The sequence below is a fragment of the Cervus elaphus genome, chromosome 23 (genome assembly GCF_910594005.1).
Source record: "Cervus elaphus chromosome 23, mCerEla1.1, whole genome shotgun sequence".
NCBI classification, from domain to species: domain Eukaryota; kingdom Metazoa; phylum Chordata; class Mammalia; order Artiodactyla; family Cervidae; genus Cervus; species Cervus elaphus.
Window position 1 is genome coordinate 79,753,575 of NC_057837.1, and position 27,734 is coordinate 79,781,308.

General features: G+C 42.9%; 1 protein-coding gene and 1 long non-coding RNA gene across 6 annotated transcripts in view; one reads left to right on the forward strand and one right to left on the reverse strand.

Annotated features, from left to right (window-relative positions):
- TSHZ2 (teashirt zinc finger homeobox 2) overlaps window positions 1-27,734 on the forward strand; it is a 477,265-nt gene that overhangs the window by 87,359 nt on the left and 362,172 nt on the right. The gene's annotated exons all lie outside the window — the stretch shown is intronic.
- Window positions 10,881-26,326, reverse strand: LOC122682011. Its single transcript, XR_006337189.1, has 3 exons — window positions 26,103-26,326; window positions 11,257-11,411; window positions 10,881-10,997 (listed from the first exon to the last, which is right to left on the reverse strand). It is a non-coding gene; the product is annotated as an uncharacterized LOC122682011 (long non-coding RNA).

A 27,734-nucleotide genomic window follows, 5' to 3' on the forward strand; every position in this document is an offset into this window, starting at 1 on the left:
CTGGGGACATGTGACCAGCATGGCTGTCTTTTGTCTTTGAGGTGGCTTTAATGGATGTTATTAGATTTAAGCAGTTTATTTGAAAAAAATACACACATATGACCTTTTGGAAGAGATCTTTCCCACGTCGTATCCTGAGAGTAGATGATGATAAACTGATGCTAAACAAAAAGTGATTTTTATTCAGGTTCATTGACTGCATTTTCAGAAGCTGCCACGCAATGAAATGTATACATTTTCCCCCCTGTCTATAAATCTGAGTAGTCCTGAATTGCCAAGTCAGGTAAAGTGAGTCCATGGGTAGCTCTTAAATGCCTTAAACCCTTGGAAATATTAGATCCTTCTTCAGCAGATGAGGTTTGGTGGTGCAGCTCATTAGCATTTGAACAAATTTGTGAGACTTTTAAGGCGTGTTGTTGGATTGAACTAAGTGGACTGATGCAGTGAATTCCAGACGGTAATGGCTCCATTTATCAAGGGAGCAGGTTTTAACATAATGCATAAACCTTTCTCACATGGCCATTTTACTATGCATTTAATTCTATTGCAACATGGTGCTTCAGGCAGAGGAAATGAAGAACTTAAACAAGGTTAACATTCCGAGAAAAGACTAGGGAAAAATCAATATCTCCCTCCTTCCCCAAATAAAAGATGATTTACAAAAATGGAGATCTATATTGATGACAGGGTCTTATAGATGACAAAATGTACCCGTGATGTTTTGTGACTGGGACATGAGCTGTCATTGCCTCTGAATTCATGTCGAGTTTCAGGGATCATGTTATAAAATTGTTTTAGTGGGATTAACTAAAGGTTATTAATTGAAAGGCTCTCCTATAGCTTTGAGATTTAAGGCCTTGAAGACTTTCGTGGCTTGTCTTTATTCTGTTTCACATTCTTTTTGACTTCAAAATGTTGTCTTTCTTCCTGTTTATGTGCACTTAAAAAGTGGTGAAGTAAGTATCTTTCCTCCCACTTGGGAAGATTTGCCAGAGCTTAGCAATCAAACCGGATCCCTTTGGAATACCCAGCCATTCAAGTCTTTTGTTTTGTCTATTAGCGATCTAGCAACACCATGACTTCATGACGTTTGCAGATGTAGCGTCGTGGTTTTTGTCTGTCAGGGAGGCGACTGGGGGCTGACGACGTGCAGCCTTTTGGCCATTTGCTGAGAGAGGAGTTTGTGTCGTGCTGAGTGACACTTAGACGGAGGAGGATGCGGCTGTACTAGTGAGCAGCTCAGAGCTCCAGCACAATGTGAATTTCCAGTTTCCCTGTTGAGCTGCATCCTTTCTGCCTTCCAGTGTTGTTATAAAAGCATTGCACACCAAACAGGTGACTCTTTACAAATGACTGTGGGTTCTATATTTATACAGCTATTAAGAACCTAAAGAAGTCACTTAAATTTTTCAGATATACCTCGCTGCATTTTATGAGGGGAAATATATGGTTTGGTGGCTTCATAAATTTAGGGGTTTTTGAAGGCTGTGGAATATATCCTTTACAAATGTCAAGGGTCCATGGTATATAACTTTTATTTTTCAGGAGATGCTACCCTGCTACTTTTAGATTGGAAATGCTTTGCTACTAATCCATAAAACAGCCCCACCGTTGCTCATTCCATCCAAACTACCTTCCGAAGTTATTTCTTTAAAAAGTCAAATCTTCCCAAATTCCCCATTTCCTTCCTGAAAATGCTTTTCTATACGATGCTTGGCAAGACTTGGGTATTAACAGCAAGAGTTATTCAGCTAAGCCAAATAGCCGAAAGTACACTGAATTTCCATCACTCAAAAAATGTAAAGCTGGAACTTAAGGCAGGAGTCTGGCAATTAATCTTCCATCTTTGGAAAATTCAAAATTATATTCTAGGTAGTAAAAACAAGTTAGTGAAATAATATCTTGAATAGTGGGAGGAAAGTGACTAAAGGTGGTCTTTCATAAAAATGAACAAGGAATATTCAAACACCCTTCATATACACAGAAGTCGGGAAGATCCTCTGGAGGAGGAAATGGCAACCCACTCCAGTATTCTTGCCTGGAAAGTTCCATGGACAGAGGAGCCTGGCAGGTTACAGTCCATGGGGTTACGAAGAGTCAGACACAATTGTGTGAGTTTCACTTGGATGATTTAGAGTACTTGGAGGTACTAGAAGTATCCCTCTTTTCACTCTTCCTCACCTTGAATCTTTACATCCATATACTGCCTCCAAGACATTTTCTTTAGATATTCCATGCCTGGACCTTTCTCAGCATTGAGATCTCGGCTGGCATGTTACCTCCTTAGAAAACCTTCCCGGAACATCTTAGCTAAATTAACCAGCGCCCAGCTCTCTTCCTCGGGGGTTGGCAAATGACAGCCTGTGCTGAATCCAGCCTGCTTGCCTGTATAAGTAATAAAGCTCCTGTCAAAACCCCAAAGATAGGGAAATCAATGAGCAGGCTTTTCTCCACACCAAGCGGCACTCAGGACTCAGGGCAGTTCGCTCTTCCTCTGAGGCTTTTCGTGGTCCTCCCAGTCCAGGCTGGGCACGGGCTGCTGCTTCCCCGGAGCCGCCCCCCTGTGTTTCTGTCTGTGTTGGAAGCTGACTTTGGTTGCTTGTGGTCTGACCCCTCTTCCCAGCTCCATGTCTGCACCTTATTGGCAAAGCCAAGGTCTTACTTTCCTTCCTTAATGCTTAACCCAAAATCATCACTGCAGAAACCCAAGGAACATTTGTGAATAAATGACTGACTAAATGCAATCATGAACCTTTTTTGGAACTTTAGACCTTTTGATGAAAACAGAAAAACAAACAAAAAAACAGCGATATGGTTGGAGACCTTAAATCCGTATTCTTTCTTCCAGGATGTGGCAGCAGCCTCCCTTTCTCTGCAAGGCAGAGAGGGGTGGCCCACACATTCGCAGAGCCCCTAGTATAGCCTCCAGTTATGCGGAACCAGCCTCTCTGACACTAATCTACGGGGGTAAAGAACCCACCTGCCAATGCGGGAGATGTAAGAAACGAGGGTTCGACCCCTGGGTCAGGAAGAGGCCATGGAGGAGGGCATGGAAACCCAGCCCAGTATTCTGGCCTGGAAAATCTCATGGGCAGAGGAGCCTGGCAGTTTACAGTCCATGGGGTCGCAAGGAGTTGGACACAACCAAAGAGACTAAACACGCACGCAGCCTCTTCTGAGCCTAGTGGCTTTTCAAAGGACACCCAGAATCTCTCCAGCAGAGGAGCCTAAGAAGTGTGAAGGAAAAGATACAGGATTATGGATACAACAGCACACTTCTAGTCTGGGCTTTGCTAATCTTCCATATGGTGAGTCCAGGAAGCAGGTCATGGAAGTCTGGGAGATTTCCTTTGCAGAATTATTCAGCAAGATCAGCTCTGTGGACTGTTTTGGTTAACGTGTCACCAATCATAGAGCTTCTCCTATGGACATATCGTACTTATTTTCTATGCTCCTTTTGTGGATTCAGTTGAAAACACGATCTTAGAAGGTTCTAGAAAGACTCTAGGCATCTCAGTGAGAGTCTCTGAATGGCTGAATTCTCTGTACTTAGCAATGAAAAGACACTTTTTTTTGAGTAGAGCTTAAATTCCATTTTGAAATCAATAAATGTGCTTCCCTCACTTGCCTCAAAACTTGGAGAAAGGAGCTAGTTGAAACCAAGGTGATCAATCTTAAGTTCAATTCCCAACTTTTGCTGAGGTCATTCTCCGAGTTATTGGTCACATCATTTTTTTTTTAATCCCTACTTAAGGAGGTTATTTTGGTCTAAAATTTAAAACTCATAAGCAAAAATTAGCAAAGCTTTTTTTAAAAAATGTGGACCATGTATCGTCTAAGAGATCTTTAAGGAGACAGGCATTTTAAAACTGCCCCAGAAGCTTCAAGGGAGAGTGAGAACGTGGGCTCTCAGAAGCTGCTTACAACTGTCAACTAAGCCACACTGTCAGGCAACCTCGCTGATTTTGTCAGCTCATCTGTAAAATGGAAATTAACAGTGTCTTCCCCACTGAGCTTTTATGAGGATAAAACAAGATAGTCTACAGGAAACTGCTTGGCAAATCATAGGCTGCCACATAAACATAGACGATGATCACCCAGAACTGCAGTGGGCGAGTTTCCTGAGCACAAAACAGTAAGCTAGAGAAAACTCTGGGTTAACACAAATACAGAAAGGAAAAAAATATAACCATGTAAATGATTATTTGGTGGCAATATTGTTTCAGAATATTGGCGAGTTAAAATATACACACATTTAACTTAGACGTTTACAATGATATGCACTTGGCAAAACATTTTAAATAAGATACTCTAAAATTCTGTTCTGCATACGTATTATATATGCACACTACAGTAGACATTATATACATTTTAACAAATATCATCGATAGGGATATGCACATAAACCAAGCTTAATTTATGAACAATGTACAGACTTTAAGGGTAGATCTTTAAACTCTGAATGTTTCATTACTTTTCAAAATCAACACTTGTGGAAGATGAGCTCTACAGTGTAGTTCTATTTACTGAAGGAGGGGTGTTCTACACTGGTGTGTTGTGTTAAGGCATATACTTCTTATTTTCTCTAAAACTCCTGCCAGCAATTGTAGGTAAATGGAAATTGTGTGTGTGTGTGTGTGTGTGTGTGCACGCATGCGCATGAATGGATATGTGTATGCAAACATCAAAACTGATTTGCCCAGGAACTCAATTTGAGCACAAAATCACAGGCATGAATATGCAAGGAAATTTGAATGTGTTTGTCAGCAACTGAATATTTGGCAAGGGGGAAAATTAAAATAGATTGCACTTAGAGCTTGGGAAGGAAGAATAAACACAAATTTACAGGTGAGTGTTAGCAAACAGCATATACCTTGAATAGTAGTCTGAAACACAGTCATCTGAACTCGGTAGGAAATTGACATTCAGTTTGTGCTGGAACATATTAGAACTGGAAGCCTCAAGTTATGTTTCTCAATAGGAATACAGCAAATTACTATATCTATGTGGCAGGCACTTGGCTCTTCAGAGCTGGCAAGATTGAGACATTTAAGCTAAAAATTTCAGAGAGGATCAAACCAGTGTTATTTTTGGTCAATCAGTAAGACAGTCAACAGGTATTTGTGACACAACCATTTAGCTATTTACTTTTCAACTCTGTGCTCGGCTGGCTTAGGATGGGAGAAAACCCGAAAACATTAGAAGAGGGAACAGTAGATCTTCGACCCTGGCTTGGAAGGACAAATGGTAATAAACAGGGGCTCTGGAGTTGGACACACGTGTCGCCAAGTCTTAACACCTTTTATTCTCTAAAGTAGCTCCGCTACTTTATGTGAAGCTTAGGTTCTAAGGTCAGCCCTTTAGGAAAGAGTCACAAAGAGTCAAAATTATCTTTAGAATTTCCTTAAATCTTATACACTTTTAAACCTTCTTCTTTATTTTGTGTTGCTAAGTTAAAAAAAAAATTTGGAGCCTCTAAGCTGTTTAGAAGATTGAAATTCCTTATCAATTAAGCCACACACTATAGAGACACACACACAGAACTGTGTCCAGTCTTCCCACACCCTTTCTATGCCCACTCAAGTTTGAGATTGTTCTGCCAAAGGAAGACCACAAAGGGACGTCTCTATGCAGATGACTGGACTTTTGAATCATCCTGCCTTTCGGATACTGTCGGTCCCTGGTGGGAAGGGCGTATGGAGAGACTCCTCAGGAGTTCCTGTTGGCCTGCAGGGCTTACTCTATTTGGTTGTAATAATAAGCCTCTCTAATCTTAAAACATGCTAACAGATTTATTTGATGTTTTGAGGATTAAATGGAACAGTGGATGGCATCTTTCTTGAGGGTTAGGTTCAATAAAGAGTCTGTAAGTTGCATGTGCTGCATGACACAGCTTCATTTATGTGATCTTTGTCAGGGCTGTTCACCTCTTTATGCCTCAGTCATCTTATCTGCAGCATGGTGACCGAAATAAAACCTCCTTAGGGGAGCTGTTGACACATAACGATGATGCAGATGATGCAGGAAGAGCTGTTAGCAGACAAGTAGCAAAAGATTAAAAGGCGGTAACTCTGATTAGGATGATCACAAGGCGGTGGTGGTGTTGCGATGACTATTATTTCATGCTCTGTGACTTAGGACTTGTTACCAGATCTTTCTGGGCTTCAGTCATCTCATCTGTCAAAAGGGAGCAAGATTGCTCTTCTCACTACTTTGAAGAGTGGCAGAAGGGACAGAGATAAGGAGTTTGAAAAGCATCAAAGACCATACATGTAGAAGGCAAAAGCAGAATAACAAAACATAATACTCAAATTCCAAGGAATCTGTTTCAAAGATGTTGCAAAACAGTGTGCTCTAAAGAACAAGATGTGTGGATGAGCAGAGATATTGTCGGGGCTGATGACATCAGAGGTGGTTGAACGTGGCCCGTCCCCACCCCTGGGGAGATAGCCTCAAGTGCCTGCTCTTGGGAAGCAGGTACGGAAGGCTCGCCATTGAACGCAGGGGCGTGTGCGTTTCTCCCGACAGATGCTACCATTGTGTAACAGACATAAATGCAGTGGCCTTACGTCCAAGTGGCGAGAAACCTAACTTTATTTCCTCCTACAACTGCATTAAATTCTTATTATGAACACCTGTGCTGTTGGATGACAGAACTTGGCTGGAGTCAAATCAGGGGAGCTGGGTCCATTCAGCCTCCTGGGACGGTGTCCAAAGACTTGGAGGTCACATGTGGTCCTGAGTTATGACCTTCTGTCTATACTGACTCCCACAGAATGTGCAGTTTCCCTTCTGATGTCTGGCTGAAGGCTATTCTAGAACATCTAGTATTTTTCTAGCGATGTCTCAGACCCCCTTTCTTGGTTACAGCACTTAAGTATTTCTTCTAGTCTCCTGCTCCTGCAACATGGACTGGTGGAAGGGGCGTCTCTTCACAAGGCATGGAAACAGAAGGTTCTTCTGCTTTCAGACGCACCTGAAGGATTAACTTGCATGCTGTCCCCCACTTCACCCTACCGGGGGCCAAGGACTCAGCCCAGCAAATAGCCATTGGGAAGCAGAACACAGAGCTTCTTCTCCAACAGGCCGATGCCTAAGTGTCTAGGACGGCTTCTCCTTTACTAGCCCACAACACACACTCCTCTCAACACCCAGGAATCCTTATCTTTTGGGTAAAGGGAAGTGGAGAGCAGAGGTGAAATGTCTTTGGCCTGTGGTTTTCAGGAGAGCTGAAGCTACTTTGTAAGAGGCTGGCATGTCTGCTTTAGAAATCCCCAAGGCAAGACTTGGATTCCTTGGTCTGCTTTCAACTCCAGGCAGGACTAGGACTGCCTTCTGCAGAGTGGGGCTGGGGAGACGCAGCAAAGGAAGATCCCTCCACCGAGCAAGGGACCACTGCTCATGCTTGAAAGACTGTTTAAAAACAAACCCACCACGGATGATTCCTGAAGGAGTGAGCCATGATATTTTGCCACAGTCTGCACGGCTGGACAAGGGCCAGTGAGTTCCTTTCTAATGTCGATGGTTTGCCTCCTGGAGACAGGAGGGCACCGGTGGGTCCAGATTCGACTGTCACTCGAATCACTGATTATTCCCAAAGAAACCAACTGATTTTTTTTTTTTTCCAATCACATCCTATTCTGCTGCAGTCTTAAAGGGCATGAGAAATAGTTCTTTATGCTTTGTCATTCTCGAACAGGTTGTTCATTATGTAAAAAGCAATTATAATTCAGAGAAAAACAACTCCAAGTGTGAAATGGTGAAATACGTCATTGGAACGTCCCTGGAAGTCTCCAGTTGGAGTCTACAGATGACATCTTTGTGCGGAACATAAATACATGTGCCCCAGTTGGAGGGGAGGTGTCAAAAAGCAGGCTGTCTCCTCCTCGCCCCCCACATCCCCTTCCAAGAGCATGCATTTGGCGAATACCCACGCCGGCTCCCACGCCCAGACCCCACGGCGTTCCCTGGGCCGTCTCCGGAGGGTGACCCCTCTGCATGACCCCACTCCACCTCTGACCCACTCCACACGTGGTACGTTCACTGTGTGGCCGAGAGGATAGTTTGAAAACGTGACGCGTCACTCACCTCCTTCAGAACTCCTTCCGTGACTTAAAATGAAGCGTTTTATTTTCATTTCATGTCATTATAGCGGCTTCCTGGTTGTCTCATAGGACTTCCCAAGCACACCATACTCTAAGTTTCTTTTTCTGAATTCTTTTATTTATTCCTTGATGATTATTTATTAAATACATACTCTGGCTGTAGATCCTCTGCTTCAACCGCATGCAAATAGGACCAATATTTAAATGATCACAGAGATAAACTGCCAGCTATGGTAAAATGATACAGAAGGAAAGCTCTAAGAGGTGACAGGGGAACTAGACTTCATCGGGATGATCCAGGCGAACTTCACTGGCTCTTAAAATCTGGGAAACTTGTCATCGGCTTTTAGTACCTTGCTACTTAATTTTGACTTTTCAAAGAATTTGACTTTTAAGAATTCCGGATGTGGTTCTTCCCACAAAGAGCTGAGAGGCAACGGTTATCTCAACTTAATCTAGAGGAGGAACACCTAAGAACCCTCAATTAAAAAAAAAAAAATTTTTTTTTTTTAAAGTAGAAGAATAAAAAAGAGAAAGGGAAGGGAAGGAAAAGCCAAGTAAGCGTACGGAGCATCAGATTTACTGCTGAGGGAAGCGTCAGGGGCCATTTTATCTCATTTTGTTATTATTTAACGGCTGCACAAAAGAGAAGAGGCCCGAGTCCTCTGAGGAATAATGCATTAATCCTCATTAGGCCTCGTTCAGTTGGTGTGCCTTCTCCGCACCACGTGAAACAGGAAGAGATCCCTTCCCGAGAAGGATAAATGCGTTATCTCATAGCTCACCTACTCTGGAATACCTAATGGGCTGCGCTGGGAGTGTGTGTTGTTTATCATCGCTGGAAAGGGCAAGACGGTTCCTATTGAGTCTGCTGGACCATGAGTGATTTATGGCGCGCTTTACCCTCAACTGTTGGGAGAGGCAGCCACATGGGTAGGGTTCCATCTGTGCCATATGCAGCCCCTTTAATTAATGATTTATCTTATTATCTTCCTTCCTGAAAGAGGGGGGGGAAAAGGTTTTACTTCTATCAGTAAGACTACCACCAGCCAAAGAGGATCATTGTCTGAATCCCAGTGACAAACAGATGATGGGGAACGTGCTGGGGGGGAGGGAAACCCAAGGGGAAAACAGGCTAGCAAAACCCCTTGCTTCCTGAAGGAAACATTAGAAGGTGTTTCCTAATCCTGCCGCGCACAGGTCAACGTTTCCACACACACAGCACACACATCTGCTCACGTGTCCATAGAACAAGAGGGGAAATGTAAAGAGGCTCCTCTGGTTGAGGGAAGTCATTAATCCAATGGCGTGGCAGTTAGAAGCTTGAAAAAAGATGACTTCTTATTAACATGCAATTGTCACCACGTTAATAATGAAATATTGATCTGTTCCCGCTTAATGAAAATCAACTTATTCTAATTTGCCCCTGGAAAGAGGACCACTTAGGGTCTCATTCCGACACCTTTGCATTGTCCATCTGTGTATTTTTCAATGGCATTTATTTGTTTTTGTCCATACGGCCGAGAACCAGAGAGGGAGAAGGGAACAATTCATATCAGGTCAACCCAATTTATTTTTCTTTCCTTCCTTCTTCGAAATTCAATTATTTGATTGAGCAAGGGAAACCTTCATGGGGACCTTATAACATACTAAGTTTTAATGGTGATTTTTATGATTAAATGATTACAATCTTTGTCAGTAAAAATACTATTACATTAGAAACGCAGAATCTTAGATAATCATTAACAGTCCTAATCTATAGCTCGACAGTTAGCTATTTACAGGCATATACACATTGCAGTCAAAGACTGAATTCTCTTCATAAGATTTAAAGTCTGAACTGTGGAGAACAATTTTACATGGAGAAACTCTGTCTAATAGCCTATCTTAATTAGCTGCCAATTTTGTGAATTATTTCAGTTTTACAGTCACAGTTTTTCTACTCATTGTTTACCTGTGATTTTGAAATTATCTGTGAAGCAATCTCCTTTGGATAATATGGAAATGAGCCAGTGACTATTGCCTTCTGAAAAGGTAGATCATTTTTACTTACAGTTTAAAACGTAAATACTTTAAGGTCAGGCCTCTGTGGAAAGAATAATTCACAAGGGCTACGCTGTTATTTCACACTTGTACATTTATTACCCAAAGGCACACACCGAGTTGTGTGTGTGCGTGCGTTTACCAGTGAAGTGGCTCTTATTACTTCTGTTAGATGTTGTTGCAAGGAGGGTCACATAAACATTTATATAGGTTTTAGAAAACAGTTGTTACTGAGGAAGAACCTTTTTGTGTTTACACAAATTCAGAACAAAGAAACATCGCTAAAGCTTCCCGTAATTGACATGTGGGCGTGTTTTTCAAGTCACTGACTGGAAGAAGTGAGTGTCTGAGATTTATTTTTGACAGGACTTAAATTACTGGTAGCCCGACACATTTTTGAACAATTACTAGACGCGGAGGTGTTTAAAGTAATGGGTACTGTTTGAGGGATGGGGAAGTTTCAAAACCGTTAGAACAAAACAATTTTCCTTTTGATTAGTAAGATGCTAACACTTACATTTATATTACTAAATTCACATACACAGTTGACGCCTCAAATGATAGTTTTATTTTGTTTTGTTTTCTCGGAATGAAAGTCGCATTTAAAGAGAAAAACCCCTCCGCGTGATGACCTGGCGATCCCGGGGATTCAGGAGAGGACTGGGCCTCTGCTCACCATCAGGTCTTTCCTGCCTCTCGCGCGTGCAGACCAGTCCCCAAAGCACGCAGAGCAGAGAGCCTTGTTCTGCGTTGTTTCAATGTCTCACAAACCGGGGCTTCGTGTTCGTTAATTAGTGACTATCTTTAAGGAGCTCCTAGACATTGTTGAGCCAGTCATCTGAACTCCAACTGGAAAATTAAAATTCACAATTCAGAAACTGCTCGCGTCCCCAAAAGATTAAGCATCTACAGCTGCCGTAATTGGCAATGCGTCGATGTTTCAAGTGATCCAAAAAAGTCAAAGCAGTCGTTTCCTCCCTGCCTCTTTCCTGTCGGTGCCTCTGATGAAAACAGAGGACTGCAGGGTTTCCAGTCCTCTTCTTTAGTTGTTATTGCGACTTCAAAAAGAGAGCAGGCTTCGGGGGTGGGGTCTGTCTCTTGGACTTACCTGTGCTTGCAGTTCTTAAAGGTGCAGGTCAGGAAAACCTAGAGCTTGCTTTTTGATCAGACAAACACTGATGATGCATTTTATCACCCCTCCAAGATCTTTTTCCTCTCCCCTGGGTCCAGAGACATCCATGAAGTCATGTCCTCTGACGACTCCTAGAGAATGATTCAGTACTGAATGTATTTCTCTCTCAAAAACCAAACCAAAATAAATAATCCAAAAAAACCCAAACACACACACACACACACACAAAAACACCCTCAAAATCCCTTTTGTCTTTTTTTATGGGAGACACAAAGAACTTTGCATTTGCCAGGGTTTAGATCATTTGTTCTCAACCTGGGGGTGATTTAGGCCACTCCCCCGGGGTCATTTGGCAATTTCTAAAGATATTTGCAGTTTTCAGAACTGGGGACTTGCTACTGGCTTTGAGAGGGGAGAGGTTGGGGATGCTGCTAAACATCCCACAGGACAGTCCCCGCGACAAAGAATTATCTGACTCCAAATATGCCTGGTGTCCAAGCTGAGCAACTCTGGTGGAGAGGCAGGAGGTAATGCGGGTTCGGGAATGTTCTGTGCTTCCATGCTGCTCTGGGTGCTGGGAATTTTTCCCCCTGACCCACACATCCAGATCAAGAAGTATCAAGAATGCTAAATCGGGTAGAAACAGTAGTTTAGGACGTCATTATCCTTCCAGTAGATGGAGGACATGTCTTTAAAGTTACACAGCCCATGTTCCCAGCTTCTTTAAAAGAACATAATGTGCAAATAAATATGAGTAGAAAGAGAATGTTCAGTGCAGACAATAAAGCAATACTGATGTGGCAATATTAACGCCCACCCTGGGGGAGGGGCGGGGCTCCGACTACTTCCCATCTTAGAAGTGAGCCCTTTACCAGTGGGGCTTTCCGAGGCTCACAGGAGCCCTGGGAGGTGGGGTTACTAGGAGTAGACCTCACTCTCAGTAGGATTTCTGTCCCCTCCTTATTTTGTAAGCTTGCACAATAAGATTTTCCTACTAGTCTCCTTAGTCCTCACTGCAACAGGAGAGAGTGAATCTAAATGATGTATTGTTCCTATCCTATTTCTAAGAACTCATGAAATCCATAAACTATCCATAGATTTTAATCGATATGATGAAAAATAACTGCTTTGGCTTCATTCCCCTCTTCTCAGCTGGATATTTTGACATCATCCATGGATGGTTTTCCAAAATTACATTGGAAAGTCAGCATTAGGCATTTGGAAAGTACAGGAATTGTGTGAGACTGGGACATTTCCTCTGGTTCACTGTGGGTCAAGCAGGTAAACTTTCTAGAAGGTGAGAGATTATCAACCTTGGGGAGGAAAAGAACATTTCTTCCATGCATCCTTTCATCCACCCATCCTTCCATCTATCCATTCATTCATCCAACTAACCATCCATACTTCATCCATCCCTTCATCCATCCATCAGTCCAGCTTTTGTCTTCTTCCATCCACACAAATGGATAGAAACACATCTGAAATAAATTCAACAAAGATTAGGAATTATTTCTAGATGCTGGAATGTTAGATGACTTTTAAATTTTCTTCTTTATAATTTTTATTGCTTAATAGTAAGTATGAGTCATTTTTAACAATGAGATTATTATTTTTTAAAAGGAAGATGGCGAAATGAGATAAGCTAATGGACACTTTTCAACAGTCCAGGAAAACTGTCTTAATAGTTAAAAAGAGTGCTTCCCATCTTCTATTAACTCTGTTCTGCCAAGTTTAAAAAAAAAAATGGTCTATTTTCAGTTTGGGGTATAGGTTGATTGATGTAACTTTTCATTCTGAAATATGTATGTTTAATTATAGTTTTCCACTGACCTCAGTGTTTGTTACTTTCACTATACATTAGCTAAAAGTAGAGACCATTTATCACAAGGATTGGTTGCAGGATTTCTCTGGGCCGTGATTTTGCTACAGACAATGAGATTTCCAAAGAAATGAAAGACGCGTTTCCAAATTTTAAGGAATCTGTGTGCAGTCTGACAGTAAAGACAAGAAATGAAGGAATGATCTTTGCCTTACCAATCTTGGTTTATAAGTGACATGTGTATAACTTTTCATACCTTGATAACTGTCTTGGTAAACTCTTTTGCATCTTTTTAAATTTCTGGCCAAAGGTCACTTCTTCAATGGAACTCTCCTTGACTACTCCTTGTGAAGTTAAATGTTTCCTCCTCTGATTGAAAAGTTCAACGTTTCCCTTTTTTTCACTGTCTCCTAATATACCTAGTGTATGAAAAGTATCACATTGCTGAAATTACGTCCTTGCAAGTCTGTTCGTCCTACTGGATTTTGACTTCCCATAGGGCAGGAGACAGGATCCATTGGTCTGTGTGTCCCCAAGACTTCTCGTAGGGCCTCAGTTACTCGCCAGGAAATGAGCTGGCCAGAAAGCCAGTCAGAAGGAGACGGGTGGTGTGAGATGTAAAATCAGAGAAATGTGTAGAAGGTCTAGGTAACAGTGAGCTTGGTAAAACTTCGGTTTTTTGGGAAGTGCAAATTTACACTGGCCAAACAAGGAGACAAAACTTGCAAAACAATCAACAAAGAAAACAGCGATTGCTGTTTTTATTGAGTTTCAGGGACTTATAATAAAGGAATATTCAAGTTTGGAAAAAGCTTCATGGGAAATATAGGTGTTAGTAATTTTGTAACCAAAAAATTAGGGCATACCGTCTCTGTGCCAGGGAGGGTGCCGAAGGGGTCAGCTCATGCATCACTCCTTTTTCAACGGAGGTAGATGTTACTAGGCCCATTGTACAGATGAAGCAGTTGAGATTCAGGGAAGTCACATAGCCCGTTGGCCAGAGCCCCAATCTCTCCCAAGGTATTTGGCCTTGAAGGTCAATGTTCCTCCCCCTCAACCACAGCTGTTTCATGTCCTCTCTGTCCCTGGCATTTCCTCCATGTGGAAAGCTTTGAAAAGGCTCCAGTCACATTTTGAAATTCCATGACAAAAAATTGAATGTCGTCCAAAGCATAGTTTAGGATTTAAACATCCCTGTCAATCCTGGCTGTCATCACCAGGAGATTTTTATCCCAACAATAGATCACTGTGATGTGCTTGGCCTGAAGGGCCCTGGGCTGTTAAGATAGGAATCTATTGAGTAATGCAAATAAATTTAAAAAAAGACAGGTAGTCTCAGACTTTCATTATTGCCTTCTTTGCCGTCAGGCTCACAGTCAGCTCTGAGCAAAACATGTTCCTTTTTACCATTTTAATAATCTGTGCAATGGGGATGAGAGAGCGTGGGGTTTTCATCCAGCTGGTGTTTTAATCACTTCAATGATTCATGTAGTTTTTGAACACAGACGTGACTGGAGTTGAAGGAATAAATAAGGACACCAAGGAGATTTGCAGTCAGATTATGGAAGCGCCAGTCGCTGAGCTAACCAAAGAGCCTGGTGACAAGTCTAGAGTACTAGTCTCGGACATAAGTAACTGTGGGTGGATAGGGAGAAGGAGCATCGCAAGTGCAGAGGCCCCAGGGGGAAGTGGGTTTAGGCAGAGTGTTCTAGAAACAGAAAGCAGTCTGATGTGTCTGGTGAGAACACAGCGAGTCAACACGCTGAGACCTGAGGCTGAGGATGGGCGCAGGGGTAGGGTGGTCAGCGGACCCAGATCACAGGGCACTGAGGGCGTCCTGGGATGTGGGACTTTCGGTGTTAAAATCGGGAGAGCCCTGCATAAACTCGGACAGGGTGGTCACCCTCGGCAGCAACCAGGTTACCTCAGCCCGGGTAGACCATGCAAGGAGTTTGGACCGTCCTTTTTGGGCAGCGAGAGAGCATGGATGTGTTTCAAGCTGGCAAACCCTCAAGGCCATTCTGCAGGCAGACTGAATCTCCTGCTCTGTGTTTTAGGCAAGCCACCCACCCCTCCTGACCTTAGTCTCCTTATTGGGAGTAAGAGGCAGGTACCCCAGATGGCCCTCAAGGTCCCTGTCAGCTCGGAGACACTATGACGCTTTCCATTTCTTTCTGTGGATGGGACAGGACCATGAGGAGGTTCTGAGCAAAGGAATAACTCAATTATCTTTCCAAGGAAGGCTAATCTGGCAGTAATGTACAAGATTCTTTGTAGCAAAGAAACATCTGAAGAGAACCATTGAGATACTGTAACAATCTAGTCAAGAGATGAGGGGAGTATGGACCAGGGCGTGAACAGAAAGGATGATGGAGACAGGAAGGAAGGATGCAGTGACAATAACAGGAAAAATGGCAGGACTTTGTAACTGATTGCATATAGCTGGTGACGGAGTTAGTGAAATATGGTTTCATTCATTTACCCTCGTCTTCAACTTGCTGGGTGTATGTCCGCATGTTGGACGCTGAGGATGTGGGGATGAGACAGACCTTGACTTCGTGGAGCTCACAGTCTCGTGGAGAAAACCAGTGTCAGGCTGGACATTCCAGGTGTGCTCGGTGCTCTGAAATGAGTGAGGATGCTTCACAAGTGACGGGTGGAGGCCAGAGGGCAGGGAGACCCAGACTAGAAGTTGAGAAGGCTCACTGAGATGAGTGATCTTAAAGCTCACAACTAAGACGTTAGGAGTGAATTAGGCTGATGGTGGGAGGAGGGCAGACCAGGAAAGAGCAAACCTCAGAGAGGAACATCTTAGACACTAGGACAGAACTTACCAAGGACAGGATGCCAAAAAAAGTTGGCACATTTGATGGACTTAGAAACGTCTGGTGTGGCTGAGGACTAGAGAAATTGAGTGTTAGTCACTCAGTCGTGTCTGACTCTTTGCGACCCCATGGACTGTAGCCTGCTAGACTTCTCCGTCCATGGAATTCTCCAGGCAAGAATACTGGAGTGGGTTGCCATTTCCTTCTCCAGGGGATCTTCCCGGCCCAGGGATGGAACCCAGGTCTCCTGCACTGCGGACAAATTCTTTACCATCTGAGTCACCAGAGGATCCTGAAAGGTTGGACAGGGTCAAATTATAGAAGAGACTGCCAGACACAAACCCATGTTGGACACAATTCTGAGAGCAATGGGGAATCGTTAAAGAAAGGGTCATAAACACGACCCCCGTACTGAGTTTTTGAATATTTGTATCAAGATTAGTGGTATTCCTAAGGGATCTGGGACTCAGAGGTGAGTGTACAGATACATTTTGGTGGAAAAGCAGGAGAGAACAAAGGAATAATGTGACCAGTTGGAAATAGTTCCCAGGGTATCGAAGATATGGAACCATAAGCTTGGCAGAAAGATCAGTGGTAAAAATAATACCATCAGGGTCATGATGGAAAAGCCAATCAGAAGGGAGGAAGACTCAGGAGGTTTGGGTACATGGAAGCCAAAAATGAGTCACTCAGAAGGGGCAGTGGAGACATCAAATGCTGAACCAAAGTCAAAGAAAAACAAAGCCTGACTAAAGGCCAGTAAGTGTGGCAATTAATAGATCATTTGTTATCTCTGAAAAGGAGGTTAGTGACTAATGTTTGGATTACATCACTTTGGACAAAATTAATAATGAATTTCCTGATATTCACTTGCAAAAATGGCAATGGAAACTGGCTACTCACTCTCCCCGTCTTTTCTGAAAATTCTCAAATTTGCAGCCACTTTAATCTTCTCTGAGTACTGCAGCAGCAGATTGAAATGTGCTCTGTGTACAATGCGGGTACGTTTTTGTTACCCAACCCCTCACCTTTCAGGTGTTTGGAATGTCAGTGTCTTGGACTTCCTGAATGCCTAGGCATGGAGTTCACCCTACGGCCTCAGGGGGCTGAGCCGTAAGAAGGAAAGGGGAACAAAGTGAGGGGCTTATATCATCACTAATCTAACGTTACACTAGCAATATGTGTGCAAATATTTACAAAGAGACATTTCTATAAGCCAAAGATCTAAACCCCAGATCTAAAAACATGTGGGGACAGAGCTTTACTATTAGGGAGATTACTCAAAATAGGGAGTATAATGTGGATTTAAGCACTTCCTTTCAATAGCATTGATTCCTAGGCATTTTTTAACACTTGAAATATCAAGTAATACTTGTTTGTTGTAAGAAGTTTGCCAAGTTCAGGAAACTGTAATTTGCCTGACATATACTAGACACTCTTTAAATGTTTCATGAATGAATCAATGAACAGAAATGACTTAAAACAACAGTGGATTGGAGGACGTAGTCATATGGAGGACATAATCGTATTCAGGGTTTTGCCATGTTAACAACATTATATTTGGCCTTTGAGCCTTAGGGAGTTATAGGTTTTAATCAGGGGATTTTATAAACAGATTGTCTTTAAAACATTACTCCGGCCGCCGTGTACTGGATGTCTTGCAGTATAATGTGGCTGAATACAAAGATGCTGTGAGGAAGCTAGTCCGGTAGGAAGGTGGGAAAATGATAGCTTGGACTAGGCTATTGGCCATAGAGATAGCGCGCAGTGAGTGGATGGAGATACACTTAGCGGGTAAAGTCAATAAAACTAGGGTATTTTGTCAACAGAGGGGCTACTGGGAATGACAGGGGGGGAACCGCTAAGTGTGAGATCATTGTGAGATGCTGGAGAGCTGTGAGGAACACCCTCAGTGCTCACTACGCTGAGTTCACCACTCAGATATGTCAGCTTGAGCATCCCAGCCAGTAGGATGTGATGATGCCCTGGCAGTGCGCCCGCTTGTCCAGAGAGAGAATATAAAAACCCAGAGGAAGGCCAGTCTTCAAAGGGGTCAGGGAGAAAGAACCCACCGAAGCGCGGGGAAGGAGCCTTCAGAAAGATTAGAAGGAAATCAAGGCAGGTTGGCTTGGCAGGTGGGAGACAGAAGAGTGTTCCAAGAGGGCAGGAGCGGTAAACCCTGCCGGGAGCTCAGGAGGCGCCAGCGGGCCAGGGCCCCGCCGCACGTGGCCACGGGGAGCTCTGGGGTGAACGCAGCAGAAGCACCCTCAGCGACCCCTGGGAGGAGAAGCCAGGTTGGGCGGGCGGAGGAAGGCGCGGCGGTAAGAAGGAAGCGCGGCGGTGCGGCCACCGTCCGTGGGCTGACACGGCAGTGTGGCTCAGTGCTGCGGTCACCCTGCGCATTCGGGACCGCAGAGGAGACATCCGGGATGCACGACCCCAAGCGCTCAGCTGCCGCGTGGGGTGGGTGCCAGGTGCTCTTGCAAATAGCTGGACCTCGTGCCGTGTAGCTAACTACGTGGATATCAACCAGGCCTGTGCTGTGAGGAAGTCACGATAAAGGTGTAAATAAAAAGAACCGCTTGCTGAGAGCTGACTCTGTGCCCCTGCCCTGCTAACCCCTACCTGCTGTCTCTCACTGAATTCTCACAAGAGCACCCCGAGACTTGTATTAACCCCTTGTTACAGAAGGGAGAACCGAGGCCCGCAAAGGTCACGTGCCCAGGAACACACAGCTGTGAGGAGGATCCTGACTCTGGTTGGTCTGGTTCCAAACCCAGGTCGACCCCTAGGTTATGCGGTCTCGTCTAGTTGGGGCTTCCCAGTGAAAACTTACTGCCTACTTTCTGGAAATCCGACTGCCTTTCCAAACTTGTTCTGCTTACCTAATTTGATAAGAAGCATCGAGACTTGAAAAGCAATTGCATAGAATGATTTTAGTCTTAAGCAAGTGAATACATCCAGAGCTCTGATAGTGCCAGACGTGCAGAGAACCTTGCGTGGGTGTTACCTGTTCTTACTAAAAGGCTCCGGATCCGGGGTTAATCAAACATTGTGAGTAGCAGCACCAATCTTTCCCCCCAAGGGCAGCTAAAATCTTACTTCTTATGGAATAGTTTTCAACTTCTACTGAAGGAAGAGGATGGCATTTCCTGACTTTGTTCTTAAACTCTTTACAGGAAATGGTATTGTTGTAGGCAAGGACAAAGGTACAATGTGAAAACATGTAACAGATGTTATCTATTGACCTTGTAGGAGAGCCCTTTAGCATCATATCATTTTTGCTGATCTAGAGCAGCAAAGAGATTGGCCACCTGGCTAAATATGCCTGCTATGATTTGGGGATTGAACCTGACTCCAGTTTAATTGAGGTGGCCTTGACCATCAGGGACAGTGACACTTCATGAGTGCCCACTGTGTCTTTACCAACATCAGCTTCCGTAATCCTTATGATACAGTCTGTTCTGCTATAATGCTTCTGAAATAGGAATCTGTTCCTACATGATTGATACACTTGAGCATCGTGAGGATTTTGCATTTGTGTATGTTTGACTTCATCCGATTGACACCGAAAACTGCACACTTCCGCATCAAGCCACGTTGTTGCTGTTGTTTGGACACCCCCTGGACTGTAACCCACCGGGCTCCTCTGCCCACGGGATTTCCCAGGCAAGAATACTGGAGTGGGTTGCCATTTCCCTCTCCAGGGATCTTCCTGACTCAGGGATGGAACCCGCGTCTCCTGAATTGGCAGGCGGATTCTTTACCGCTGAGCCACTGGGGAAGTATCTAGCCACATAGAGATGCATTAAGGCACACATGGGCCCACCTTGAATATATACTGCCTACCAACGAACCAGGCCTGTTACAAGCCACACCCATCAATGTCTGGTGATACAACTTTCTACTCAATTTCAGATAACCCACCACCCACCACTTCACAGTAACTCACAGCTGTAACGCTGCTAGCATGCACTTCTGTAAACCTTTTTCAAGATAAAATGTCACATTTATTATAGTGTTTACGCATTTTTTAACCATTTGATGTGCAAAGCAGTGCCATCATTCTTATTAGGTGCCTCTTTTTTTATTATTTGTTACTGACATAAGCATTGTGCTCCGAGGTCCGTTTTTCTTCCCCGCAAGCTCTGTGGATTTATTGTGTGATTTGGAATAGCGTGGTTCCTTTTAGAAACATGCATATGCCTTGTAGCACACTGACCTTAGGTAAGAATGGGGCAGATACTGTGCTTACTCCTCATTCCACACAAAAGAAGAAAAAGAGAATTTAAATAACTTACCTGAGATCACCCACGGCTGACTCCACGTTTGTCTAATTCCATCACCCCCTTACCTACGCCTGTCTTCTGTCGCCTCCCTTACCACCTCTAAAAGGTCTCCAAGCACCTTGAAGTGGACAGTCATTGCAAACCAGCTTCAGCATTATGAAAACAAAACTTTTCCAGAAAGATCTTATTTCAAGATGATCCATACACCGATTTGAATCCTCTGTGTATTTTTAAAATCGAGTAGGTAATCTCCTTTGTACATACTAAATATGTCCCATTCTGCTCTACCGTTAATAAATTTTTCTCATTTGTGAGAGCTGCTGAATAGAACAAGCGAATTGTTTTACCCAGTAGGTGGTAGCGCAGTAATGAAGCATCCTCGTGATTAAGTCGAGTTGGAGCTTCTTATCTTTCTCACTGAGTGGGAGGCACCATTAGTAGTAAAAGTAATTACCTGTGTAGAACACGCTGATTGCATCAAGTACCTACTATATGCCACTGAGATAGTCATCTCAATTTTAGAGCTTCTTAAGAGATCTTCATTTGATGTTAATTTTACACTTTTAGCAAAAGTACATTATTTTTGGAAAACACTGTGTTAGCTGGACTAACTCATTTTTTAGACCTCTTAAAGGACTTCTCCCCTGGTTATTCCCTCGTAAAAGGCCTTTCCCCTAAAATAGCAGTTCCAAAGAGCGCACTGAACAAAGTTGGAAATGATAAGCTGTGTAAATGTTAAAGGGTCGATTTGGCAAGAGTTGACTTTACGTGGGGGTTGAAAAACCTGTGCTTTCATCTTGGAAGTCACCAAGTCCATTTTGTAAACCTGGTGGGAACTTAAGGCAATAATTCCTAAGAAATTGCCCATGCCAAATCTTGTTAAGTGTTGTATTGGATGGTTTCATTAGACTTCAAATTCTGCTCTGATAGAAATATTAGAAATGGTGTGCTTGGGTGGATTGAGGCAAGCCCAGAGATCGACACGTAGGGGTGGTAACTCAGGAGAAAACTCAGCAAAGGAATTTCAGAGGCCGGAGCTCCTTGCAGTTCCAGCTGACCGGCAAAATGACCACAGCCTGCTCCCTACCCTCCATCTGTAAAACCAGCAGCTTAAACACGCTTCCCATCCAAGTCCACATTCCTATATGGGCGCACAGCTGAGTTCCTCACTGCATCTGCATTTACAGTGAGACATTTGACCAATAGTTTGGTAATTAACTGCACACTAAACCTTTGTGTTTGTCAGCCTGCCCCTAAATGCACTTGTCAACATTATATTTACCCCAGATATCACCTTCCCTAGGCAAGTAGACGTTAGTTGTAGGCCTGACACATGGTATTTAGGCTTGTAATTTATTTTATTTTTTTTTAGGCTTGTAATTTAAATACACCTGCAAAAAATTATTATGAAGCCTCACGTGTGTACTGGTTTGGTCCATATGACCAAGGTTGGTGGCCCCTTATTCACTTTATCCACTTTCTTTTTCACTGCTGCCCACATCAGAAAACCCAAAGGGGACTGTCAGATGTGATTCAAGTACCTGAAAAGAACAAACAGCTTCCGAAGTCAGAAGTTCAGGTTCAAAGCCTGTTCCTGTCATTTTTTATTTGTGAGACATTGGGCAAATTACTTAACTGATTGAAGAATCAGTTTCCTCATCTGTAAACTGGGCACAACAATAGTGCTTGCTTCATAAGATTGTTATGAAGATTAAAATCAAATGAGATAGTATGGAGTTTGCTTTCTTTTTCATACTGGAAGGAATCATAAAAACCTCCAGAAAAAAAGAAAAAGCATCCAGTTTGCAGTTACCCTTTAGAAGAACAAATGGGGTGTTGTTTCAATGCCTTTTTTTAAATAGCAACCTTTCTTGCCTACCTGAATTTTTTAACCATAAAGCATTTATTACCTTTTTTTTACTTTTGTTTTTTAATGTCTTTTGATTTTTCTCAGGTGAAATCATAGCTTTCCTTACTATTATTTGTTCTTTAGGCTTTCCCAATTTAAAAAATGATTAATAAAATATTATTAAAAATTAAATAAGAAGATACAGTAAGGTGTTTCTCATAATGCCTGCCATGGAATAAACATTAATCAACGTGACCCTAAGTAATACTATCACCTGTAACTATGAAAATCTTATAACGCAGGAGCAAGGAACGGTGGGATGCAGAGCAGTTACTCTAAAGACATTCTGCTTAATTTCCAGCCCTTGAATCATGCAGTAGCACTTGTATATTGGTTAAATTGCTTTTTGAAGAATTGTACGAAACTAAGAATTATTTTTGTATTGGAGTTATATTGTGTTAAAGAGTGTTTAAAGCAATTTGGACATTCAAGTGGACTTTTAGGGTTTTTTTTTTCTTTTCCACTGTGATTTTTACTATTTTGCACTAGTTATGCTGAGATACAACCTAAAAATATGTCATTAGCTAAAAACTGAATGAGGTGTTGTCCACACAGAACCAATAATATCAAATTTGCTGACTAAACTCCCAGGTTGGTTAATAAGGGGCATCCTGCTTAAAGGTGAGCATTTATGATCAAGACTGACTCAATTTCATGTTTAATTTTTTAAAACTTATTGGTCCTTTTCTTTGTTCTTATTCATTTATTCCTTTGTTCTCACTGATTCCTTCCTTTGTCTCCTTCCTTCCAGTATCTAATAAGCATCTCTTGTGTGTTTTAAAATCAGAAATCAAACTCAGTTCAAACTCTTCTTAAGCAAATACCCTTAACTAAAACAAAAAGCAGGGCTTTTTGAACAAATGTTTAGCTTTCGCTAAAGCAATTTATTGAGAGTGTAAATTACTGATTTTCTCTACAATAAATAGTAATTACCATTTACTAGACTTTTAAGGCAAATAAAGCTGTGTCATCCCTCTGGGTCTCTGCTTGCTTCCCTGTAAAATGGGATAACTTTCTACTTCATTCTATATATGAGGAATTTAGCTCTGTACCAGCTCCCGGTGGGTTGGCTGTGTGTATCGGTGTCAGTCACTCAGTCGTGTCCAACTCTTTGCCACTCCATGCACCATAGTCCGCCAGGCTCCTCTGTCCATGGGATTCTCCAGGCAAGAATACTGGAGTGGGTTGCCATTTCCTTCTGCAGGGGGTCTTCCTGATCCAGGGATTGAACCTGGGTCTCTTGAATGGCAGGCAGACTCTCTACCATCTGAGGCACCTGGGAAGCCCTGGTGGGTCAGCTAAGCGGTGATGATAGACACTTCATCAGTGACAACGTCTTGCTTCTCATGGAGAATCTGAAATAGGACTCAGGCTATTGGCAGAAGAATGAGGAAACAAGCCCAGACTGACTGCTTAGGAGCAGGGTCCCGGTTCTTAAAGTAGGACAAAACCCATGTGTTCAGCGCTGTTATCTGCTGAAAACTTACTTTATGTCCTAGGCCCCAGGTCAAGACATCATATATATTATGCTTTAGGTATCTCTTTACTATTCCCATTTTATAGACAAGGAAGAAGCCTTCTGAAAGAAGGCAAGGACTCCTCTCCAAACACAAAGTCCAGATGCTCTTTCAAGTTAGCCAGTGGCTATTCCAAGGGATATTTCCACGGGATCTTTCAACTCCCCAGTCCAAACCCGCATGTGTCCTACTTGAGTGTAGAGCTTTCCAAATACAAATAATTGCTTACAAAGGTGGCTAGCTCACGCCGGTCCCTGGGCAGTCTCTGCAGCCATTTATGAATTACCCAGCTTATATCCTTGAGTGTAATTACTGATTCTTTAGTTTGGACGTTTGGCTCACTAGAATGTGAGCTTCCTGATGAAGCCCTCAGTTCAGTTCAGTCACTCAGTCATGTCTGACTCTTTTCGACCCCATGGACTGCAGCACACCAGGCTGTTGTCCATCACCAACTCCCGGAGCTTGCTCAAACTCATGTCCATTGAGTCGGTGATGCCGTCCAACCATCTCATCCTCTGTCGTCCCCTTCTCCTCCTGCCTTCAATCTTTCCCAGCATCGGGGTCTTTTCAAATGAGTCAGTTCTTCGCATCAGGTGGCCAATGTATTGGAGTTTCAGCTTTAGCACCAGTCCTTCCAATGAATATTCAGGACTGCTTTCCTTTGGGATGGACTGGTTGGATCCCCTTGCAGTCCAAGGGACTCTCAAGAGTCTTCTTCAACACTACAGTTCAAAAGCATCAATTCTTCACCTCTCAGCTTTCTTTATAGTCTAACTCTCACATCCATACAAGACCACTAGAAAAACCATAGCCTTGACTAGACGGACCTTTGTTGGCAAAGTAATGTCTCTGCTTTTTAATATGAAGCCCCCAGTCTCCAGTTATTCACACACTTTTTAAAGGTCATCAATTGAGGTTTTAATTACATCATAGTTCCCCCTCCATCTGCTGAGTGTACAACCTAATTCATAACATGCTTCTGACTTGTGTCTCTTACAATGAAGATTTTGTAACAAAACTTAAATGAAGACCTACAGTGCTCAATGAAGGTCTTGAAAGGGACATTCTCTTTTTCTTGTTTTCTTATGTGTAGTTTACTGGCTTCTGCTGGTTACTTAGAGGGAAATGTGTAATAGTAGGTCTATTGATTCAACGATTGGCAGACCTTAATGACCGTAACATATTCTCTTAGGATCGGCTACATATCTCCATCTCTTCTGGCTAGATTAACCTGAGGACAGGTAAATCCCTTCGCCATTTGGCTTGGTGGAAGACTCTGTACCTGCCATTTTAGAAATAGGCTATTTTTGTAAGTTGTGGTAAATTAAGCTCCAAGAAAAGGAACAAAAGGCCTCTCTCTTCAGTCTTTTTCTCAACCTGTTCCCTCTATCTGGAACCACCTTTAAAATTCATTTGGACTTCATCCCCCGTTGGAAGCATTTCACAGCCCCACCCTCGTCCCGCTGAATCAAGTTTTCGCCTCTTGTCTCATATGCTCTGGGAACGGTTCTGCTTTAGGCCCCGTCACCTGTTTCTGTTTCTCTAATCCCTCTATTCTCTTCCCTGTTTCCTGCTGGCAGTGAGCTCCCTGAGGGCAGGCAGTGGGCCTTGTGTCTCCTTAGTCATTTAGTCCTGTCCTTCTCTTTGCAACCCCATGGACTGGGTAGCCCACCAGTCTCCTCTGTCTATGAGATTCTCCAGGCAAGAATACTGGAGTGGGATGCCGTTTCCTTTTCCAAGGATCTTCCTGACCCAGGGATCAAACCCATGTTTCCTCCACTGGCAGGCAGATTCTTTACCACTGAGCCACCAGGAAAGGCTGCTGGGGCTTATGATTTGTTTCAAGTTTTCATTGGGAACTTACTATGTTTCAGGCTTTGGATTAGACTGGGAATTTAGAAGTGAACAGGCCACATTTCTACTCTCGTGTCTTTACAATCTGCTGGGGCTGGACAGACCACAGGGAAGTGCAGTGACTAATTTTTTTGAGCCTGTGAAGGAAAAATTCAGGACCTTATAAGGCCTGTTTGTCTCTGTCCTTAAATCACTAGCAAAGAATTGGCATTAAGTGAATGTCTGATTTGAACTGAATTGAGGACACCAATTTTAACCCTTCATTTCACTGGTGTTCCTCCAGTTTTAAGTGGCTTTGTTCTGCTGGACTGACAACTTTGTCCCCAAAACACAAAATGAATAACTAAATAAAATTTTTGTAAACAATTTCCATCTAAATGAAGATTTTATGGCTTTCAGATACCTATAAAATTCCCTTTCCTCAGGTGAATTCCCCTGTGCTTTGAGGTATGGCATTCTTTCAAAGTGTATTTATGCCCAGCAACATCTTAGCTTCCGTCATTAATTGAAGACCCTGTCCGAGGGAGAGAGTGTTCTGGAATTTCTGGGGCCTATGGATTCCATCCAAAATCCCACACACAACTCGAAGACGCCCCAGCTGCCACTCACCTAGATCAGAGTGTCCAGCCCTGCTTGTGAAATGCTGCGATTCAGCTTCCAGCCGTATCAGGAGTGCTGCGCCCGAGGACAGCAGTTAGGCGGTTTTGCGTCCTCCGCCTGGCTTGGGCACGGCTTCCCGAAACTGCAGGTCGCAGCAACAGGGCTTTGGCTGCCAGGGAGAGAGCTCCACCGCCCACTCTCCTTGGCCCTGGCACCCTGCAGTCCGCTCGACTCCTCGGTGATACCTTTTTAAACCTCCCCATTACGTTCAACAGCATGTCAGCTGAGAGTTCAGGCTTACAGGATCGTGTCCAACGGGCCAAAGTGTCTAAAATAAATGTTAGCTCATAAAACATACGTGGCACATCTATGGGGCCCAAGCAAAGCCCACACGGGGAAAAAAAATATCAAGTGAGCTTGTTTAACCCAGGAGTGACAGGTCTAGGAATGGGATTTAAAGGGAAAAAAAAAAGAGTTCTTTTAAATTGCAGGCAGGCAAGTAAGTTGAAAAGGAAATATAGGTTTTGCCCCATAATGGAAAGTGATGAATCCGGATTTTTTTCCCAGGGCTTGGAAAGTCGGTCTTCATAAGTCGGTTCATTTATTCAACAGCCTTTATGGAATATCTGTTACATGCTAGCCACTATACCTGGCATGGCACATAACTTTTTAACATTTTAACTATAAGTTTTATTTGAAATTTAAAGAAACATTGAAAATAAACTATTTTTTAACCAGTCCTACCAAACACTTAAAACATAATTTGGGAATGTTAAATATTAATCCTTAATTCAAAAAAATGATATTCATAGACTACCTCTTGCTGTTGGCCAATATGAAGTTTACTTACATCCAATACTTTTTATAAGCTTAACCCTTAATCCTTCCTAAAATTCAGTGACTATGACTTAACTTCATAAGGTCAAGCAAGTCTTTTATGTAATACCCCGGATAACTTTTCAGATACAAAGCATTTATACCAGCAAGGAAATTATTAAAACATACATAAATTTTACGGAAGGGCTTGATTCAAAGGCTCTCTGTAAAAAGACAGATGCATTTCCCCCTAGAAAGCACACATGCACACAAAAACAATTGAATATAGATGCCCTTGCATTCTTTTATGGTTATGTTACATGGAAAATTGCAAGTTTATAAATGTCATTCTATTATGTACGAACTGGAAAAAATATATATATATATATATTTTAAAATGTCCTTGAAGACACAGGAGAGTGGGATGTGCCTACGTTAAGGGACTAAAAGGCTTGGCCTTTAAAGAATGCACTGCCCAGTTGAGGAACCTGAGATTAACCATTTAAGCAAATACATATGATTTTTGGACAGAGACGAAAGCTTTAAAGATATCACGCCAGATCATAGGATGAAGGGTCATCTGCAAACTCTGTGATAAGCTGACGTTTAGATGAGTCGCAGAGAGTGAGAATAAGCTATCTAGATAAAGAGCAAGAAGGAAACCTCCTGGTCAGTAGGAGCAGCAAGTGCCCAGGCCGTGCTGAGGAAGGTGGGCAACGCTCAGGCCTCTGCCCGTGGTGGGATGGATGGAGGTGGGATGTGGTCCCTGGAGGCGGGTGCGCTGCTGTTTGATACCAGACAAGGATTTCCTTCTAATTGACAGAA